Source organism: Ictalurus punctatus, chromosome 8, assembly GCF_001660625.3.
Source record: "Ictalurus punctatus breed USDA103 chromosome 8, Coco_2.0, whole genome shotgun sequence".
Classification (NCBI taxonomy): Eukaryota; Metazoa; Chordata; class Actinopteri; order Siluriformes; family Ictaluridae; genus Ictalurus; species Ictalurus punctatus.
In genome coordinates, this window is record NC_030423.2 from 20977176 (window position 1) to 20994987 (window position 17812).

The 17812-nt window shown below is 38.4% G+C and overlaps 1 protein-coding gene across 1 annotated transcript in view; it reads left to right on the plus strand.

The window, feature by feature from the left end:
* The first annotated feature begins 3809 nt into the window (after positions 1–3809).
* Positions 3810–17812, plus strand: part of LOC108269284 (solute carrier family 45 member 3) — a 37770-nt gene continuing 23767 nt past the window's right edge. Inside the window, exon 1 of the mRNA XM_017475056.3 lies at positions 3810–4305. The gene's annotated coding sequence lies outside the window, so the exon portion shown is untranslated. The remainder of the gene's footprint in view (positions 4306–17812) is intronic.

Genomic DNA, 17812 nt, shown 5'->3' on the forward strand with positions numbered 1-17812 from the left:
CTCAATTTATAAACCATTATTATAAGCTTATTGTTGTGAATCGGGGTAACGTAAGGGGGCAGTTTTTGAGACTGATTTTAATGTACTTGCTCAATAATTGATTTTTGCTCATTTTTAACCAAAAAAATTTCCATACCGCAGCTTTAAAAGAAAGAATTTCCAATACAAAAAAAGAAAAGTTCAGATTTCTTCTAAATATACATCTAATTACTATAGTAAATATAATATTAATCAATTCTAAACAGTACAATCAAGGCTCTTTATATCTATGTAAACACTTCCAACATCTTTTCCATTTGTTACAGGATCGGATCAAATTAATTAGTTTTTCTCAGATATCTGATCCACCATTATTTGTTAGTACCAGCCCGGTATTGATTCTGGGTATTGGGTCAGTGCCATCTGTAGTTCTGATACAATAAATATATATATATATATATATATATATATATATATATATATATATATATATATATATATATATATATATATATATATATATATGTATGATATATATGTATGTATATATATATATATATATATATATAATATATGTATGTATGTATGTATATATATATATATATATATATATATATATATATATATATATATATATATATATATATATGTTTTAAAAATTGACCCTTTTCATCTGTATTGTCTTGCTGTATATACACAGTCATAAGCCTGTCATTAGAGAAGTTGAGCTTAAACATAAGGAAATGTGTTTTATTTTAGCTCGTGGATCAGGTCAAGTTGGGAATGACTCTCCAGAGTGCTCTTCATGAGAACTTTGTGTGATGACGAGCAGTTTTTTCTGTGCTGCATTGCAGTCAGTGACCTGTGGCCTCTTACTGACCACCAGGGGGCGCAGTACTAATGCACCAGTAACACTATGAAAAGGTCCAAGCTGCTGATCTCATATGTCAAGTGACACTGACCATGTGAGCATGTAAATCACCAAGTGGTCTAAGTGATTTAGCATGTGTTTTTATAATAGATGCCAATTAAAGGTCAGACATGCTGTCTGTAATGGAAGACCTGCTGTTTTAGCTTTTAAACCTACTGCAATCGCTTATTCATTTGGAGTTAAAATTTTTATTGCCTTTTTATTTCTAGGATAAGTCCTTAATAGAAACTGATACTGTAACTTAATCTTAAGCTCCCCTATACATGATACACTTCCTGGCTATTTTTTTTCATGAATAGCTGATATCATATGCAAAACACTTTTTTCCTGTCTTTTAGGTTACTGTAGCAGTAAGTAAAAATATTTTCCATTGCCAGTATAAGGTAAAGTGCTTTATGGTGCTGAGATGACTATGCTTCGCAAACACAGCAGATAACCAAGAGGAAACAGGTGCTAGTCTACTAAAAACGTTTGTTTGCTAACTACATCAGTTTTATATAGCCAGGTCTCACCGCTAGTACACCACAGTGCTGTTCCTGATTTTGAAAAGGTCCACTCTTATCAGCCAAGAACAGAAATCTGAGGCTAACTGAATCCGTAGCCCATCTGCTTAAACGTTCAATGTGTTGTGCATGCTGAGATGCTTTTCAGTTCACCATGGTTGTAAACAGTGGTTATTTGAGTTAATGTAGACTTCCTGTCAGCTTGAACCAATCTGATCATTCTCCTCTGATCTCACAATTGATTTATTTTTTTTTGTTTTACACCTATACACCTGCTGAGTCATGCAGTTACCCAGACAGACAGCAGGAAAATGCATAAAATCATACAGACACAGGTCAAGAGCTTCAGTTAATGCTTATGTCAAACGTCAGAATTGAGAAAAATGCTATCTCTATCCATGGAATGGTTAATGGAAGCTGCTGATATCCTGGGATTTTCACTTGCACCAGTCTCTAGAGTCATAGGAGAATGGCCAGACTGGTTCAAGCTGGCGAGAAGACTACAGTAAATCAAATAACCATTCTTTACAACCATGGTACACAACATGTCAGAGATGTCGAAGATGTTGAGACAGATGGGCTTCTGATGATTGATGTTAAGCTCCTGACTTGTATTTGCATGATTTTATGCATGGTTGGCTAATTGCATGAATAAGCAAGTGTGCAGGTGTTCCTATTAAAGTGGCCAGTGACTGCATATGCATATTACAGAAGCGCGACTTAAAGATTAGCAAATAATTCACTATGTTCACTGTACAGCAGTCACATTGTAATGACAAAACTTAAAATCTGGATCTTTTTGGAGTATTGAAAATGTTTACATTAGCATTACATGCACACACTGCTTCACACCAGTCGTATTTGGAAACAGGGATAGAAAGAAGGTTCAGGATGATTTATTTTGTTTTCAGTGTGTTTTTTTTCCACAGGGAAAAAAAGAAACAGGTGCAATGTTTGGTGAGTGTGTTCCCAGCAGTGATGCGCGGTATCCAAACTGTGTTCAGCATTCTCAGAAATCTCAAATATATATATATAAATAAATATTTAACACAACCAAAAAGGAATCCTGTTATAGGTTCATCTCATGTTGCTCAAGGTGAAGAGGAAGAAACATAGGTCCAGATTCTGCAACAAGCCACCTCTCAGACCTCTCTCCTATTTCACCCAGTCAAATGCCATCCAACAGCTGTTCCAGATGAGCCAGTGCTTTCCATCTCCATACGCCCTGCCTCTTCTCATTTGTATGACTTGTATTATGTATTCAGTTTCATCAGAACTCATTAATACCGTGCTTGGCCTGTCTGGTGAGTCATGTTAGCATAAAATGAGTACTGTGAACCTGGTGCATATCTGCTGTTGCTTATGCAAGCAAATGTTTTTTTTTTTTTTTTTTTTTTTATCTCTCTCTCTATATATTTTTCTCCTGTGATTTTCCTGTGTGGAAAAGCCTAAAAACATTGAGTGAGCAGCAGTTCTATGAGCAGAAACCCTTTGCTGTTAAGTCAAATAACTACAGGTTCACCAAGTTGAAAATTGGGAAAAATGCACTGTCCAGTTTCAATATTGGCCTCAGATTTTGTGGAACCCAATGTGGTCTTTAGCTGTTGTAGCCCATCCTACTCAAGGCTCCACATCTTGTGTGTTCGGAGATGCTTTTCTGCTCACCACAGCCATTCTGTAGCCTACCCCAATGAAAATATATGTCCCAAATTCTCAAACATGTCATTAAAAATGTTAGGTAAGCCAGGATTCCTTAGATTTCAGAAATGTATCATTTACATTTATGCCATTTGGCAGACGCCCTTATCCAGAGCGACTTACATTCATCTCATTTATACATTTGAGCAGTTGATGGTTAAGGGCCTTGCTCAAGGGCCCAGCAGTGGCAGCTTGGCAGTGCTGGGATTTGAACTCATGACCTTCTGGTGAAAAGTCCACCATCTTAACCACTGTATCATGCAGTATTTAGTTTTGTTAATGGCAAGAAATAGATTATGTGGAATTTCCAAAAAGTTTCAGTATATCTGACTTCACCCTATATTAGCTATGACCATCCATCCAGTTTTGCTACTGCTTATCGTACACAGGGTTGCAGGGAAGTCAGGGCACCAGACGGAAGGCTTAACCCTTCACAGGGCACAATCACACAATACGGAAATGCCAATCAGCTTAACGCATGTTTTTGGACTGGAGGAGGAAACCCTTGAAGCATGGTGAGAACATACAAACTCCAGAGGTGGGATTCGAACTGCCAACCCTGGAGGTGCGATGCAGACGTAGACCTTGCTCTAGAGCAGTCGTCACCAGCCCTCTTCCTTGAGATCTACCTTCCTGCAGATTTCATCTCCAACCAAAATCGGATACACCTGTTTTAGCCGATCAAGAACTTCTTAAGGCAATGATTAGAGGGTTGAAGCTAAAGTCTTCAGGAAGGTAGAGGGTTGGTGACCACTACCCTAGAGTATGACCCATGAACAGTATATTCATTACTAAGTACCAAACAGAACACACACACCCCGAGAAAGAGTGAGTGAGTGTTTTATAGTGTGTGCTTTGACGTCTTTTCCCGTATACCAAGTACTCCACCTTAGGTAACCATAGTGACCACAGGTGGCGTTCTACGCTAGTTCCACACACACACACACACACACAGACACACAGAGAGAGTTTAGTGTGTTAGTATGCGGGTTTAGACACATCTCTGTCGCCTGTATTCACGGTCGCATCACGGCGGAGTCTCTTCCCATAAAGCAGGCGCAGAGAGCCGCACAGGGACGCCGAGAATGAGCACGAGTTATCCACTGCTCTTCACTTCTGCTCCCCTGAAAGCCGTTGTGTTGCCATTTTCTTCAGAAGCGCTGTTTCTTTGAGTTTGGGAAACCGGAGGAATGCGTAAGTAACGTGAAACTTGTACAAAGCAAAAAAATAATAAACCTCCGCCTTTTTTTGTACGCGCTGTTTATGCTTTAATAATGACTGAAACGGTAATAATGATTCTTTTAGATGTTGATAGATGATAGTGTTTTGGACAAACAGCATCTGTGAGATGTAGAAGTAGTGCAGTGACCACAGGCATGTTATTCATGTAGGGAAGATATATGAGCTAAGGCTCAAAGCTCGGAGAACTTGAGCGTGGTCAGAAGTTTCTCTTTTCCTTCTCCTTTTCCTTCTCCACCTCTTTTCTACACCTCCACAGCAGCTCGTGAACGATTTATCGACCCTCCTTCGATGCTCTTATTCATTCAGCTTCAGCTTTTGTGTCAGCATTTGGCGCTTTTTTTGGGATTCCTCACTGGTCTGTGACTGAAATATCCTGCATTTCTCAAAGATATCACTTAGTTCACCTAAAAGATGTTACTTTATGTTTCTACACTTTCTTGAAAAAAATATAGGGTTCTTCGAAGGTTCCCTGTGCTGGGCTTCTCAAACCTTTAACCGTGAAATAAACTCCACAGACCACCTCAGATGTATTTCATGAACTTTTCAACTATTCACGTGTGTGTGTGTGTATATATGTATATGTGTGTGTGTGTGTGTGTGTGTATGTGTATATATATATATATATATATATATATATATATATATATATATATATATATATATATATATATATATAATATGCTGTTTGTTCAAAACAAAGATTTTTTTTATTTTATTACTGAACTTTTCACTTGCATGTCTACTTTGCTATAATTTTTAGATTAAAGACTTGTTTTTGGATCAAATCCATTCCAATCAAATGAGCTAATCACTATAAAATCTCGCAGGTGTCCCAAAAGTCTCCATACATAGAGGGCTATGTTTGCGAGCACCATGTAATTTATGCCTTCATCAGTGGCTTTGTGGACGTCTGCGACACTACCAGTGTTTGGATTTGTTTATAAGTTTGGCAACACACTGTGTGTGTGTGTGTGTGTGTGTGTGTGTGTGTGTGTGTGTGTGTGTGTGTGTGAGAGAGAGAGAGAGAGAGAGAGAGAGAGAGAGAGAGAGAGAAAAAGAAAGAAAGAAAGAAAGAAAGAAAGAAAGAAAGAAGTGCTTGCCAGGTTTCCTGTTAAAGTCCATTGCAACCTTGCAACTGCTTCCCGATCCAGCCATGAGAATGATTTCAGTATGTTCTTCTTTTAGACTATCTGGAAAATATATACTTGGCAAAAACATCCTTTCGCATTCAACTGCTTTTATTTCCAGCAACTTTCTTAATGTGTAAGTATTTGTATTATCATGTAAAGGTTCAACTGTACAAGTTGAACAAGTTTCACAGACATTTGATGAACAGAAATGGAATAATGAGTCCCTGAACGGGGGTCAATATTAAAAGTAACAGTCAGTATATGGTGGCCTCCAGCTGCTTTAAGTACTACAGTGCATCTCATCCTCATGGACAGTACCAGATTTGTCAGTTCTTGTAATTTTCCACTTCAAGGACGATCAGCTGTCCTTCCTGTGTCCCTGTAGCACTGTCTTAGGTGTCTTACATTACAGACATTGCAGTTTATTGCTCTGAACACATCTGCAGTCCTCATGCCTCCCTGCAGCAGGTCTATGGCATGTTCACGCAGGTGAGCAGGAACCCTAGGTATATTTCTTCTGGTGTTTTTCAGAGTCAGTAGAAAGGTCACTTTATTGTCCTAAGTTATTATAACTGTGACCGTAATTGCCTAATGCTGGTAAACTGTTCGTGTCTTAAGGACTGTCCCACAGGTGCATGTGCAATAATTGTTTATGGTTCATTGAACATGCATGAAAAACCTTGTTTAAACCCTTTCCAATAAAGATCTGTAAAGCTTATTTGGATTTTATAAAATTATCTTTAAAATACAGTCTCTTGAAAAAGGACGTTTCTTTTTTTTTTTTTTGCTGTAACTTTTTATGTTACACTTTTTTTCAGCTAAGCAAAACTTAAAAAAACCCAAAAAGACTAGACTACCATTTCAATTGTTTTTTTGTTTTTTTTTCTGTGTGTGTGTGTGTGTGTGTGTGTGTGTGTGTGTGTGTGTGTGTGTATACATTTTAAATTGTGACTGATTGTCAAATTTTACTTAAACTGGACCTAGTTTTTTATGTGGATGTGAAATTTTACTTTTTCGGTCCCTCCATTATACTGTCATTTATATTAGGCAGGTTCTATTCAGGTCATTAAAAACATTTACAGAAAATGGCCAAATATCAATTATCCCCAGTTGCTTTTTGCAAAAATAGATCAATTCAATCTTGCCTTTCTCTTGTTTATACTCATAACTGATTACACACACCTGCTAGTCAGAAGTTTGCCAGGTATGAGGCATGCTTTTGCATGTTAACGTTTCCCAAAAATGTCCATGTAAGGTTGGTCATTTTAAATGTGTGTTTCTGTCTCAGCTGCCCAAAGTCAATATGTCCCATGAACAACACATCCATTGCTAGGTAGCGAACACAAGGGCTGAGTAAATATTGTAGATGTAGTAAAAGTTAAGCGTTTACTGTTAAGTTTTGGACCAGTGCTTCTAAATCTGTACAACATGAAAAGACTAGAAATGGAGTATTTACTTTTATGGTCTGTATATATTTATTGTGTAAAATAATTAAATTGTGTTCGAATTTCGTCAATGTCACAGGCCTCCATTGCAAGGAGTCAGGAAAGCAAAACTGACTGTGCTGACTGGGTGGGAGGTTCATACTCTCTCTCCCCTGTCACTCATAACAACTCTAGCCAATCATGAGTGCCTATGAGCTCATGCATGTCATATAGGGCAGGTAGTGGTTCCCTCGAGTGTGATACGCTGCCCTATGACACTTCAGTTCAAAAAGATGTGGTTGCTTGGCTTTGTGTCTCAGTGGGAGCATGTCTTTGCCGTCACCCTTCCCGGCTGGTAGCTGTTGTGAGATAGCAGAGAGTTGGCTGGTGGGAATTGTCAAATGACCAAATTGAGGAGGAAAAATAGCAAATTATAAATAGAAAACATTACAAAAGAGGAACTCACTATGGAATTGATAATTATGCCTTATTTACTAGAGGTAGATATGGCTTTTTTTTTTTATTTTATTTGGTTGGTCACAAGCTACAATCAACGTCATGAAAATGTAATGTGCTTACTCTGCATTTTTTTTTCCCCTTTGGTGAAGTCATCAGGTTTGGTTAATGAACCAACACCTCACCTGGATGTTTTATATTTGCTCACATTTCCATCCTCCAGGACAGGAATCATGAGTCATAGGACAGTATTTTTATACAGCAAAGTCTAGACATGCATACAATAATAGCCATGAAGGGACTCTTCATCATAGCTGCTTTTTCATTGGAAGATGTATTACCTAGATTTTAAATGTGACAAAATGACTTAAATTCCTTTTATGTAATACAAAAATACCATTAAAATACTTTAAATTTTGATGGAAAATGAGGTACAGTAAAACCCCCTTATCTGCTGTTTCAGTTACCGTGGTTTCACTTAACGAATAAATTATATAGAAAATTCCAGAAATAAAGTACACAATCATAATTTGTAACGTGATGAAATCTGATGTGGTTCCGCCTGGGATGTTTATCATCCCTTTGTGCAGCCTAGTAGAAGAATGAAGACAGGTTAGTACAGTACAAAAAATATTTGAGAGAGGGACCATTTTCCCATAAACTTATTATTATAATTGTTCTCTTTTTATTATTTATCTTTGTTGATGTCTTTATTGTGCCTAATTTGTAAAGTAAACTATATCATGGGTATGCACAGTATATAGTGTTCTGTACAATCCACGGTTTCAGGCATCTGCTGGGGATTGGAGCCTATCCCCTGTGAATATGGGGGGTCCCAGTGTATTATTTTTGGTGAATGCATCATTAGTAAACGGTTTGTTTATCTTCATTCCAGGACTCATTGTTTTGACCACGCTTTGAGAAACCTTTGTTCTTGTGCACAATGATTCCTTTTTGTTTTTTTGAAAAGTTTCACGTACAGACCACAACATTGTCAAAACGATCCCTGTTCACACGGATCTGCAAAATTGACTAAAAACGCTGTATTGTGCATGCCAGGCCAGTAGCTGGCGATGTCACTTTGTAAAGAAACACTACACGCCTGAGCGCACAAGCATTCACGTCAACGTGTCCGCCATATTGATCCGGGCAAGACTGCCATATCAACAAATACAAGGAAACGGTGGAGCTCTGGTTTTTCTGGATAAAAAGCACAATAATGTTTACTTTTCTCTAATGATTTCAATGGTTTATGATCTACGTGGAGTCGAAAAAAGTTCTGTCTCCGGTTACTTGGGATCTCGATAGTTAGACTTGGAAAACTATTCATTGTCATAAGGAATTGTGAAAACTTATGCTTTCTGTCTTCAACCCCATTTTTTTTTAGCTTTTCTAGTGCTCCAGGTCAGAATTCTGTTAACAAAGCTCGTTCATTTGGACCAAAATGGAACAAAATCGGCAAATACAAATCAAATAGTGAGATACTGGCAGTCAAGTCTGCTTTCTATATTTTATTTAACAGGATACAGATATACTCCAAAACAGACAATTATAAAGATAATTATAAGATTTTCAATACCCTTTGTCGGTGTAGACGCGGGTTAATATTTTGCCATATGTGACAAATATAAATGGTAAATGGTCTGCACTTGTATAGCACTTTTATCCAAAATGCTTTACACTGTGCCTCATTCACCCATACTCAGACACACACTCGCACACCAATGGTAGCAGAGCTGCCATTCAAGGCACTAACTTGCCATTGGGAGCAACTCGTGGTTGCCCAAGGACACTTCGGTATATGGAGTCAACAAATGCATCTCCGCTGGTCGTAGTGGTGATGCATTAAATCCGCACTTTGCTGGAGAAACGTCAATAAACTCAAAATCTTGAGCAGCACAAACAGTCCTGTAGTCCTCCATTGTAGTTTTGAATGTCTTGCGCATTGTTTTGAAGTACTTGCACGCATGCCTATAGACTGAACACGTAATACACGTGAGCATGACTTTCACAAATTCTCGTTTTTGTATGTTTACACGGAGACGGTAACAGCATAATTTTCAAAAGCTTGCACTTTGAAACCCCGTTTTCAAAAGTTTGTGTTTTCAGGCCCCAAAACACTGTTGTCGTGTAAATGAACAGCCAAACCGCATAAAAAGTTTTCCGTTTTTAGCTGAAAACGTTGTCATGTAAACAGCCCTTAAATATATGTACACACACAGCCATAAATAGTCTTTTTCCTAGCGAACAAATCAAACTCCTCACTTTGATATCGATCAGCGCAACTTCCAAGCTGCAAGTATTCCTGATTAAGATGATGTAACTGAGAGGAAACTCTTCACTCTTTTATCCGAGACCAGAGGGCGAGCAGAGCTTTTTAGGGGGTTGGAAATGTTGTAAGGCAATTGAATAAATGATGATTATTCATGTGTACACCCTGAAAACATCTAAATTACATTAATAGCTAACACAAGATGAATGTTGTAAGGTTGAAAATGTTTGATGCGTAACAAATGTCAAATTTTCCAAATTTTGACTAAACAGTAAAAGGGGGCATAGCTTAAACCATTAAAAAATTCAATATGACATACTGCCACAGAAACGCACAGAAATCCCAGATGCAGAAATGTCAGCAGTGTCAGCAGGGTGTGTGTCCTGGCTCTGACAGTTCCTCTAGTTCATAACTAGCAGTTATGAACGGCCTGTAATTTAGTTTGAAAATTGTTGCCCAATTTAAATCACCACCACCCTGACCAGGCAGTTTCTAAGGATGCTGTAAATGGTATTTGTTTGTTCTACAAGCTTTATATTATGCAGGATCCCATTCCTGATACACATCCCTGACTTCAATCAGATGCCCTGTGAACATTTCTGCCCAAAATAAATAAATAATAGTGCGCCTCCTGTTCGTATTTGTATCTATTTAGAACACATTATCCGTTCATTCTGAATAATGTACTTGTATGTGGTTATATCCCTAATTGGCATTTTTCACTTTTTATTTGCATCTTACTGTAATGGTCTTCCATGTCTGATATCATCAGTTAACTTTTTTTCCCCCTCAATCCATTCATGCATGGTGACCTACATTTAAAAAACAAAAAATCAGACAGAAGCTTTTCGATACTAGTGAAATGTGGATTATGGAACTAACAAGGTCTTTAATGTGATCACTTTTTTAAATGAAGGATTCTGTTGTAATTCACTCTGCTCAACCTATCTGCCACTGCACAAACCCACTTCTGCTTGACAGACGAGAAATGGCCTCTTTCTGGAATTTTCTAATTGAGTGATTAGGACTCACAACAGGAACTCGGCTGTGCCATTTTATCTCTTTTGCTACAAATTTCAATGTGTCTGAGAAGCACAAAAGTGTTTCATAACTCTCCCATGGTCTCAAGGTCAGAGTCCCCTCAGCCTGTGTCTCTGCAATGGCTGGCTTAAGGCGACTGACTCCAGATCACTGAGATTCTGCTAGTCTGTCGGCTCTATTGTGACACTTACACACACACACACACACACACACACACACACACACACACACACACACACACACACACACACACACACACACACACACACACCCCCCTATGCGCATTGTGCAGCACCTCAAGTCCTTTCCTTGCATGTTATCAAGTGAGGTTTAGAGGAAGACTCCACCCTGAAACACCAATAAATATTTTATACTGAAATATGTGGCAGTATGTGTGATGTGCTTAGAAAATCTGTTTAACTTGTTGGTAGATGTTGCATTTTTGTTATTTCTGTGAAAAGTTAGCAGTTCTGTGGCATGCTGATGTCCTATGGGGACATCGTTAGCTGGTGATTAATAGAAGATTAATAGGTTTTGCCGTTAGCTCACAAAAACAAAAAACACGAGCGTCTCATTCTCATTTTTCAGCGATCACATTAATGAGAAATCAAGTGGAGAGATAGAAGTTGGTGTATACATTTGGACTCAAAGTCCCAGTATGCACTGCAGTTGTGTGACAGCGAGTGCACAGAGTTACCACACAGACTATGAGATGACAAGCACGTTTGAGATTAGTTGGTAGATATGAAGGAAGGGCTAATTCCCACTGACCCCACCATCAGCAGGTAGTCGAATGGCACTGTGGGTAATGTAGGAAACCGTTGACCAAAGTAATTAACACAGTGGGAATGACAACAGAAGTTCAGTATTTGTTGTAGTGAAAGATTTCCAGAGCTAGTGACTCTTGCACATGGATTAGTATGCTCACACTGGTTACCACAATAATGGATTGAAATTTATTCGGCTAAATGGATTAGGGAGGATTTTTGACAGAGAAAAACCACTAACAGTCATTTAGCCTATAAACCTAGCCTGCCGAGTACCACAAAAATTCCTCGAACAGACCAGTTTATCACAGCTAGCCATTCAGTAGTTGCTAGAAAGCTCTTCTGACTCACTTCTCAGAAATGGATTCTGAACAGTTTTTGGAAGCATTCAGGTACTTTCTTTTTGAATGACGTCTTCAGCTACTTAGTCGTAGATGCTCTCTGTATGGCAGGACGGCATTGGTAATGACAGGCTTGTGTGTGGGAAACCTGGCAGGCTCTCTTTTCCGCAGTGACTCGACCAACTGTTTGTTTCTTGCCTCTGCCTACGTAGTGCTTGAAGCACTTTCTCAGAATCATGTTCCCTCCCAAGTCTGTGAACAAACAGCAGCCAGTCTTTCACTTCATAAAAAAATAAAATAAATAAATACCCGGTGATGGCCTCATTTGAATTCCATTTCCTGTTTGATGCTTTTAAAATCATGCATATTTGGTGCCAGTCTGAAGGTTATCAATGAGACACATACATAGACAGGATGTTGAAGGTTAAATAGAAAATGAATTAAATGGTATTCATTCAGTAATGTTTCATGTCCATGGATTAATAAGGAGACTCAGAGTTTTGTTTTCTCCTTTAGCCAAATCTAAATAATAAAAGGGGCAAAATTCAGAACCTTGTTTATTAAAGTCTTTGCAAAATCACTTAAATTTGGGAAATCAGTTTTGGCCTATTTGTTCTCATGTAAGATGAGAGCTACATGGAAAGCTAAATTTTTTATTTTTTTTTTTAAATGAGAAATAGTTCTGTACTGTGAGACTGGTCAAAATGAGTCATTTCTGTCACGGCAATATGGAACGTCCAATAGCAAGCACCGACCAGACTGAGCTTGAGTAATTTTTCAGGGTGAATTGGCCACGTTGTTTAAAATAGACCCAAAGAAAAAGCAATGTTGCCTAAAGGATAGGAGAAAAGATTTCCAAGTAAACACGAACGCTTAGCTGAATACACACTTTCTATACGTGCTAGGAAGCTCGGCCTCGGCTTAAGAAGAAAGGGCATGGGATGAAATGTAAGTTTATGATGGACTGTCTTTTCAAGCAGTCTGCCTAGGAGTGCGAATGATGAGGGGGAGTGTGGGATTCACTTTCATGTCTCAAGCTGAAAGAGATGGAAGTGCATTATTTGAGGGTAGCGGAGGACCTTTTGATATCCGAGACACACACAACACAGTGAAAGGATCAGAGCTGTGATTTAAGGCAGTATGATTGAGCGCCGTGATGGCTGTTTCAATTCTACTATTGTTCTGAGGATAAAGTGTTTAATGCACAGAGTGGGTAGGCTCAAACTGGGGTGTTGATTCAGTGTGTGTGTAAAATATATATATATATATATATATATATATATATATATATATATATATATATATATATATATATATATATAATATAAAAAAGCTGAAAGCTTTGATTTAACCCTTCGCTATAACACACACACAGCTGTGTTTGGAATGTCACATACCTGCATGCTGTAATTATGACGTTATGGCCTTTGGACTGTTCCATTCTACATCTGCTTGAAGAGTTCCCATGAAAGTAAACAGACCAGGAATGAGCGATTATGTAAGCAGTCCCTCCAGGATTTTGCAATTTGCAACATTCTTTTCACTTGAAGTTAATAAAGCGGAAAAACGCAGCTTGTCATGTGACCAAGAAACCAGAAAGCGCAAATGCTGACACCGGAGACTCCATCCATAACTAGGAAATAAATGTCACCTCACAGACCGTTCTTTGTTAAAGAACATGTTTTCTTAATCTTTATTATTAGCCTTGGATTATTGGAACGTCCGCCATACATGTCCCTGTGTATGAGCTGTTACTATAGAAACTAATGCATTAATATAAACCTGTGATTTGAACTACAGCTGGAACTACTGTCAGAGCTGCTGTTATAATAATAAAATAATCAACACCTTCAAAAATAAGCATAGTGAGAGAAATTTGTCATCTGTTTCATCTCCTGCTTTTCTAGCACAGATTCTAGTATCCATAAATGTAATTAATAAGCATCTTAGCATCTTGCTATCTGTCTGTTATTTTAGTTTGTAGTTTTGCTCGGCAGAACCAGAACTTCAGAGGTAGAATTTCTGCAGGTTGACTTTCTACCACCCACCACTGAATCAGCCCATTAACCGCACTTGATCCACACTTGAATGCTTGGGTCTTTGACATGTGAATTCATGCCCTTACCATAAGTGCGCTCACTCACGTCTTGCATTTCTCTAATAAGCTGAATCACAGCACACTTCATGAGCATTTTATCTGCGTTTATACTGCGACTGCTTGTGAACTCATCCCACTGCGTGTTTGGTTAAGTGTGAGATTCACAGTGAACCATGTTGGTGACATTTTGACCGACACATGAGGTTGCTGGACATTAAGGGGACAAAGAGTACCACAAACTTAAGCATAAGATAAAGATGATGATAAAGATTCAAGTGCTATTATATTAACTATAAATGGATAAAAAGTATGATGTCATTCTTTAATTACTGAAAGGTTGTAATCGCAGGCAATTTGCGGTGGTATAATAACAAAACACTACCGGGAGTGCTGTTATGTATCGCATCAGGACATAGCCCATCAATATGTTGATTATTTTCCTATAACAGTATGCACTCAAATGTTTTATTCCTTGCATGTAATGGTGGACGATGTGAGAAAAATATCGTATCATGATTCACAAAAACATTTCTATGATCTGTACCATAATCAGTCTGTACAGGATTTCGCAGAGATTTTTTTGTGATTGTTACAGCCAAATGTATGCTTGAACAGGAAGTTCTGCTTCTCGCTACTATCTGAGCAGCGTGAATTATCGTACTGGAGTGACGCTTGGGTTGTGCAGGCGTGAGCTTGTGTATGCTTGTGTGGCAAGATTAAAGCTCTTAACACGTATTGTGCCATGTTACCAAATTGTAACTCGCGTGATGGAATTTTCCATTTGGGGATGGCTGCTGGGTGTCTTCATAGGAAGCCCCTCACCCGTTGCTCATATATATGTGCACGTGCTACAAAACGTGGTTAGTTTTTAAATCCGTTGAGTTTTAACTAATGCTAGTGATTTCTAGAAAGTGTCACACCCATATTCTACAATATCTCTAATATTTCATCGAGTTCTTCAGAATCATCTCCTCAGTGCTTCCATAAGGGTGTGTGTGTTTTTTATTTCTGTGCGTCATCCTCATCCTTTCAGCCGTATGTTTTGTGTTATTGGACCTACACGTTGTAGTGAAACAGTGGCCTGTTTTGTCGGCCCACCAGCTGTGACATGGCTGTTAAGACGTTAAGCTCCTGCTTCTGCCTGGAAACAGATGTGCAGTGTGTGACACCCAACACTGTGGTCTCACCTTACACACACCCACACACACAGCTGGACACTGTGCTTTCCTTCTAGGTACTGTGTGTCTCAAGAACACCCACTGCAGCCTTGATGTTCATGTTAATTATAGCAAACTCCCAGATTGACCCACAGTTAAAGCTGGAAACACTGTTATTATGCTCCTTGCACTTTTTAGCAGGGTGGTGCTCATGGTGAAATGATGCAGTGAGCTACTATCAGGATAGTTATTTGCGTGTAAATTGGATGTCATCATTATTTTCAGTCATGCACTAGGGCAGGGCGATATATAAAAATAATTATAATGATACCCTTTTGTTAAAAGGAAAAAAAAAGATAACTAGATAATCTGGATAACCATACCACAGACACACACGCACAGGCCCTACCCCAACCCCATGTGTCTGTGTGCCTGTTTACAGCAGTGTTGTCCTGGTAACATGGCTTCTCTTTTATGTATCTTCGCTGGGTTCGTGTTTTTATCCTGCCTCGCCCTTATCCTTTTTCCTTGCGCATTTCAAAATTCCTAATATGAGCAACTATAACATTATTCAGTCTAAACATAGCTTAATAACTACAAAACTCAGTCCAGAGTCCGATCACATCATCACATCCCTACCCACTTGTGATGCTGTGGTGGCTTTTAATTCATGGAAATACCCCGGACTAAGCAGAGAGCAAAGAAGTTACTTTCATTTTGCTCATTTAATTTAGTCATGAAGAAGGAAATAATACCATTGTAGTTCAATTTTAAAATAATTTAGGTCATTCTGTAATAACTAAATGCCTCAAACATATTTTTATAATATAACCTACAGTGCCCTCCCTGAATAAGGGCACCATTGGTAAATATGAGCAAAGAAGGCTGTGAAAAATGGTCTTTTTTATTTAACCTTTTTGTTTAAAAAAACAAACAAAAAAAAAAAAACACAAAAATACTCTGCTCTCATGGATGTCAAATAATTGCAAACAAAACTCAGGTTTATCCAAAAATCTTTGTTAAATATAATAGTCAATACTTTTGTGCTACCTCCCTTTGCCAAGATAACAGCTCTGAGTCCTCTCCTATAACGACTGATGAGGTTGGAGAACAAATGGCAAGGATTCTGAGATTATTCCTCCATACAGAATCTCTCCAGATCCTTCAAATTTCAAGGTCCATGCTGGTGGACTCTCCTCTTCAGTTCACCACACGTTATCTATGGGTTTATAGTCAGGGGACTGGGGTGGCCATGGCAGGACCTTGATTTTGTGGTTTTGTTAATTTTGATGTATGTTTTGGATCATTGTCCTGCTGGAAGATCCAACCATCCATTTTAAGCTTTCTGTCAGAGTCAGTCAGGTTTTCATTTAATATCTGTTGATATTTGATGGAGTCCATGATGACATGTATTCTAACAAAATGTCCAGGTCCTCTGGCAGAAAAACAGCCCAAAACATTAAAGAGCCACCACCGGATTTAACCGTGGGCATGAGGTACTTTTCCATATGGCTACCTCTCTGTGTGCACCAAAACCACCTTCTATTTTGGTTTCATCTGACCATAGACCCCGATCCCATTTGAAGTTCCAGTAGTGTCTGGCAAACTGAAGACACTTGAGTTTGTTTTTGGATGAGAGTAGAGGCTTTTTTTTTTTTTTTTTTTCCTTGAAACCCTTCCAAACAATTTGTGGTGATGTAGGTGATTTCAGATTGTAGATTTGGAGACTTTCTGACCCCAAGATGCAACCAACTTGTGCAATTCTTCAGTTGTGAACTTTTGTGACTTTTTTTGGCCACTCAAACCATCCTCTTCAGTGCGTTGAGACGATATAGACACGTCCAATTCCAGGTTGATTCCTAACATTTCCAGTTGACTGGAACTTCTGAATTATTGCCCTGATGGTGGAAATGGGCATTTTCAACGCTTGTTCTATTTTCTTATAGACACTTCCCATTTTGTGAAGCTCAACAACCTTCTTCTGCACATCACAGCTATATTTCTTGGTCTTACCCATGGTTATGAATGACTAACTAATGGAATTTGACCTAGGTGTTATCTTATATTTAAAGCCCTATGAAACGAAGTCACGGTTGAAAAATTTCCTGTTCCTAGTCTCCCAGGTGTACTAAAAAAATTTAAAATATCAATTGGAATATACTTCAAATATAGTGTTTTGGTTTTTTTGTACTTTTTATATACATGTTCTGCTGTTACATTTCCTACCTGTGTAAGTAAAATGTAAACATTTGTGTAAAATTAGCTTGGTTCACAAGCTCTTGTTGATGTTTCTTTCTAGTTTTCCATTCTTTTCCAAAATGAGCATTATCATTGTGTGTCAGGCTTAGTGCCGATTACTAGATAAATGTCTTGCTAGCAAAAAAGTCTTCTTTGTTAAAGCTAATCAGTTGAAATACACTGAGTGCTGCTAATTGCAGGTTTGTCTTCAGAATTCGTTCTGAACCGTGAATCAATGTGGACATTCCATACTTTTTTGTAAAATGGTAGGCACGATGTTCATCCATTTGCTGTTTTTTCTCTCATCGTTATTCCTGTCGTGACAACACTCAAGCAGTGAAAAGCAGTGCTTTTTGAATGCATGGTGTGTCATTGTGCAGGAATACCAGCAAACATGGGGCCGATGTCGTATAAGAATATTTCTAACCATACTGTTTAGCCACAAGACGTGTTTTTAGCAGTGCTGTCAATGCAAGTACTCGCACCACAAAAGGTGAACTAACTGCAGTGTTCCAGTCCTTTTGAAAGGCTGGTT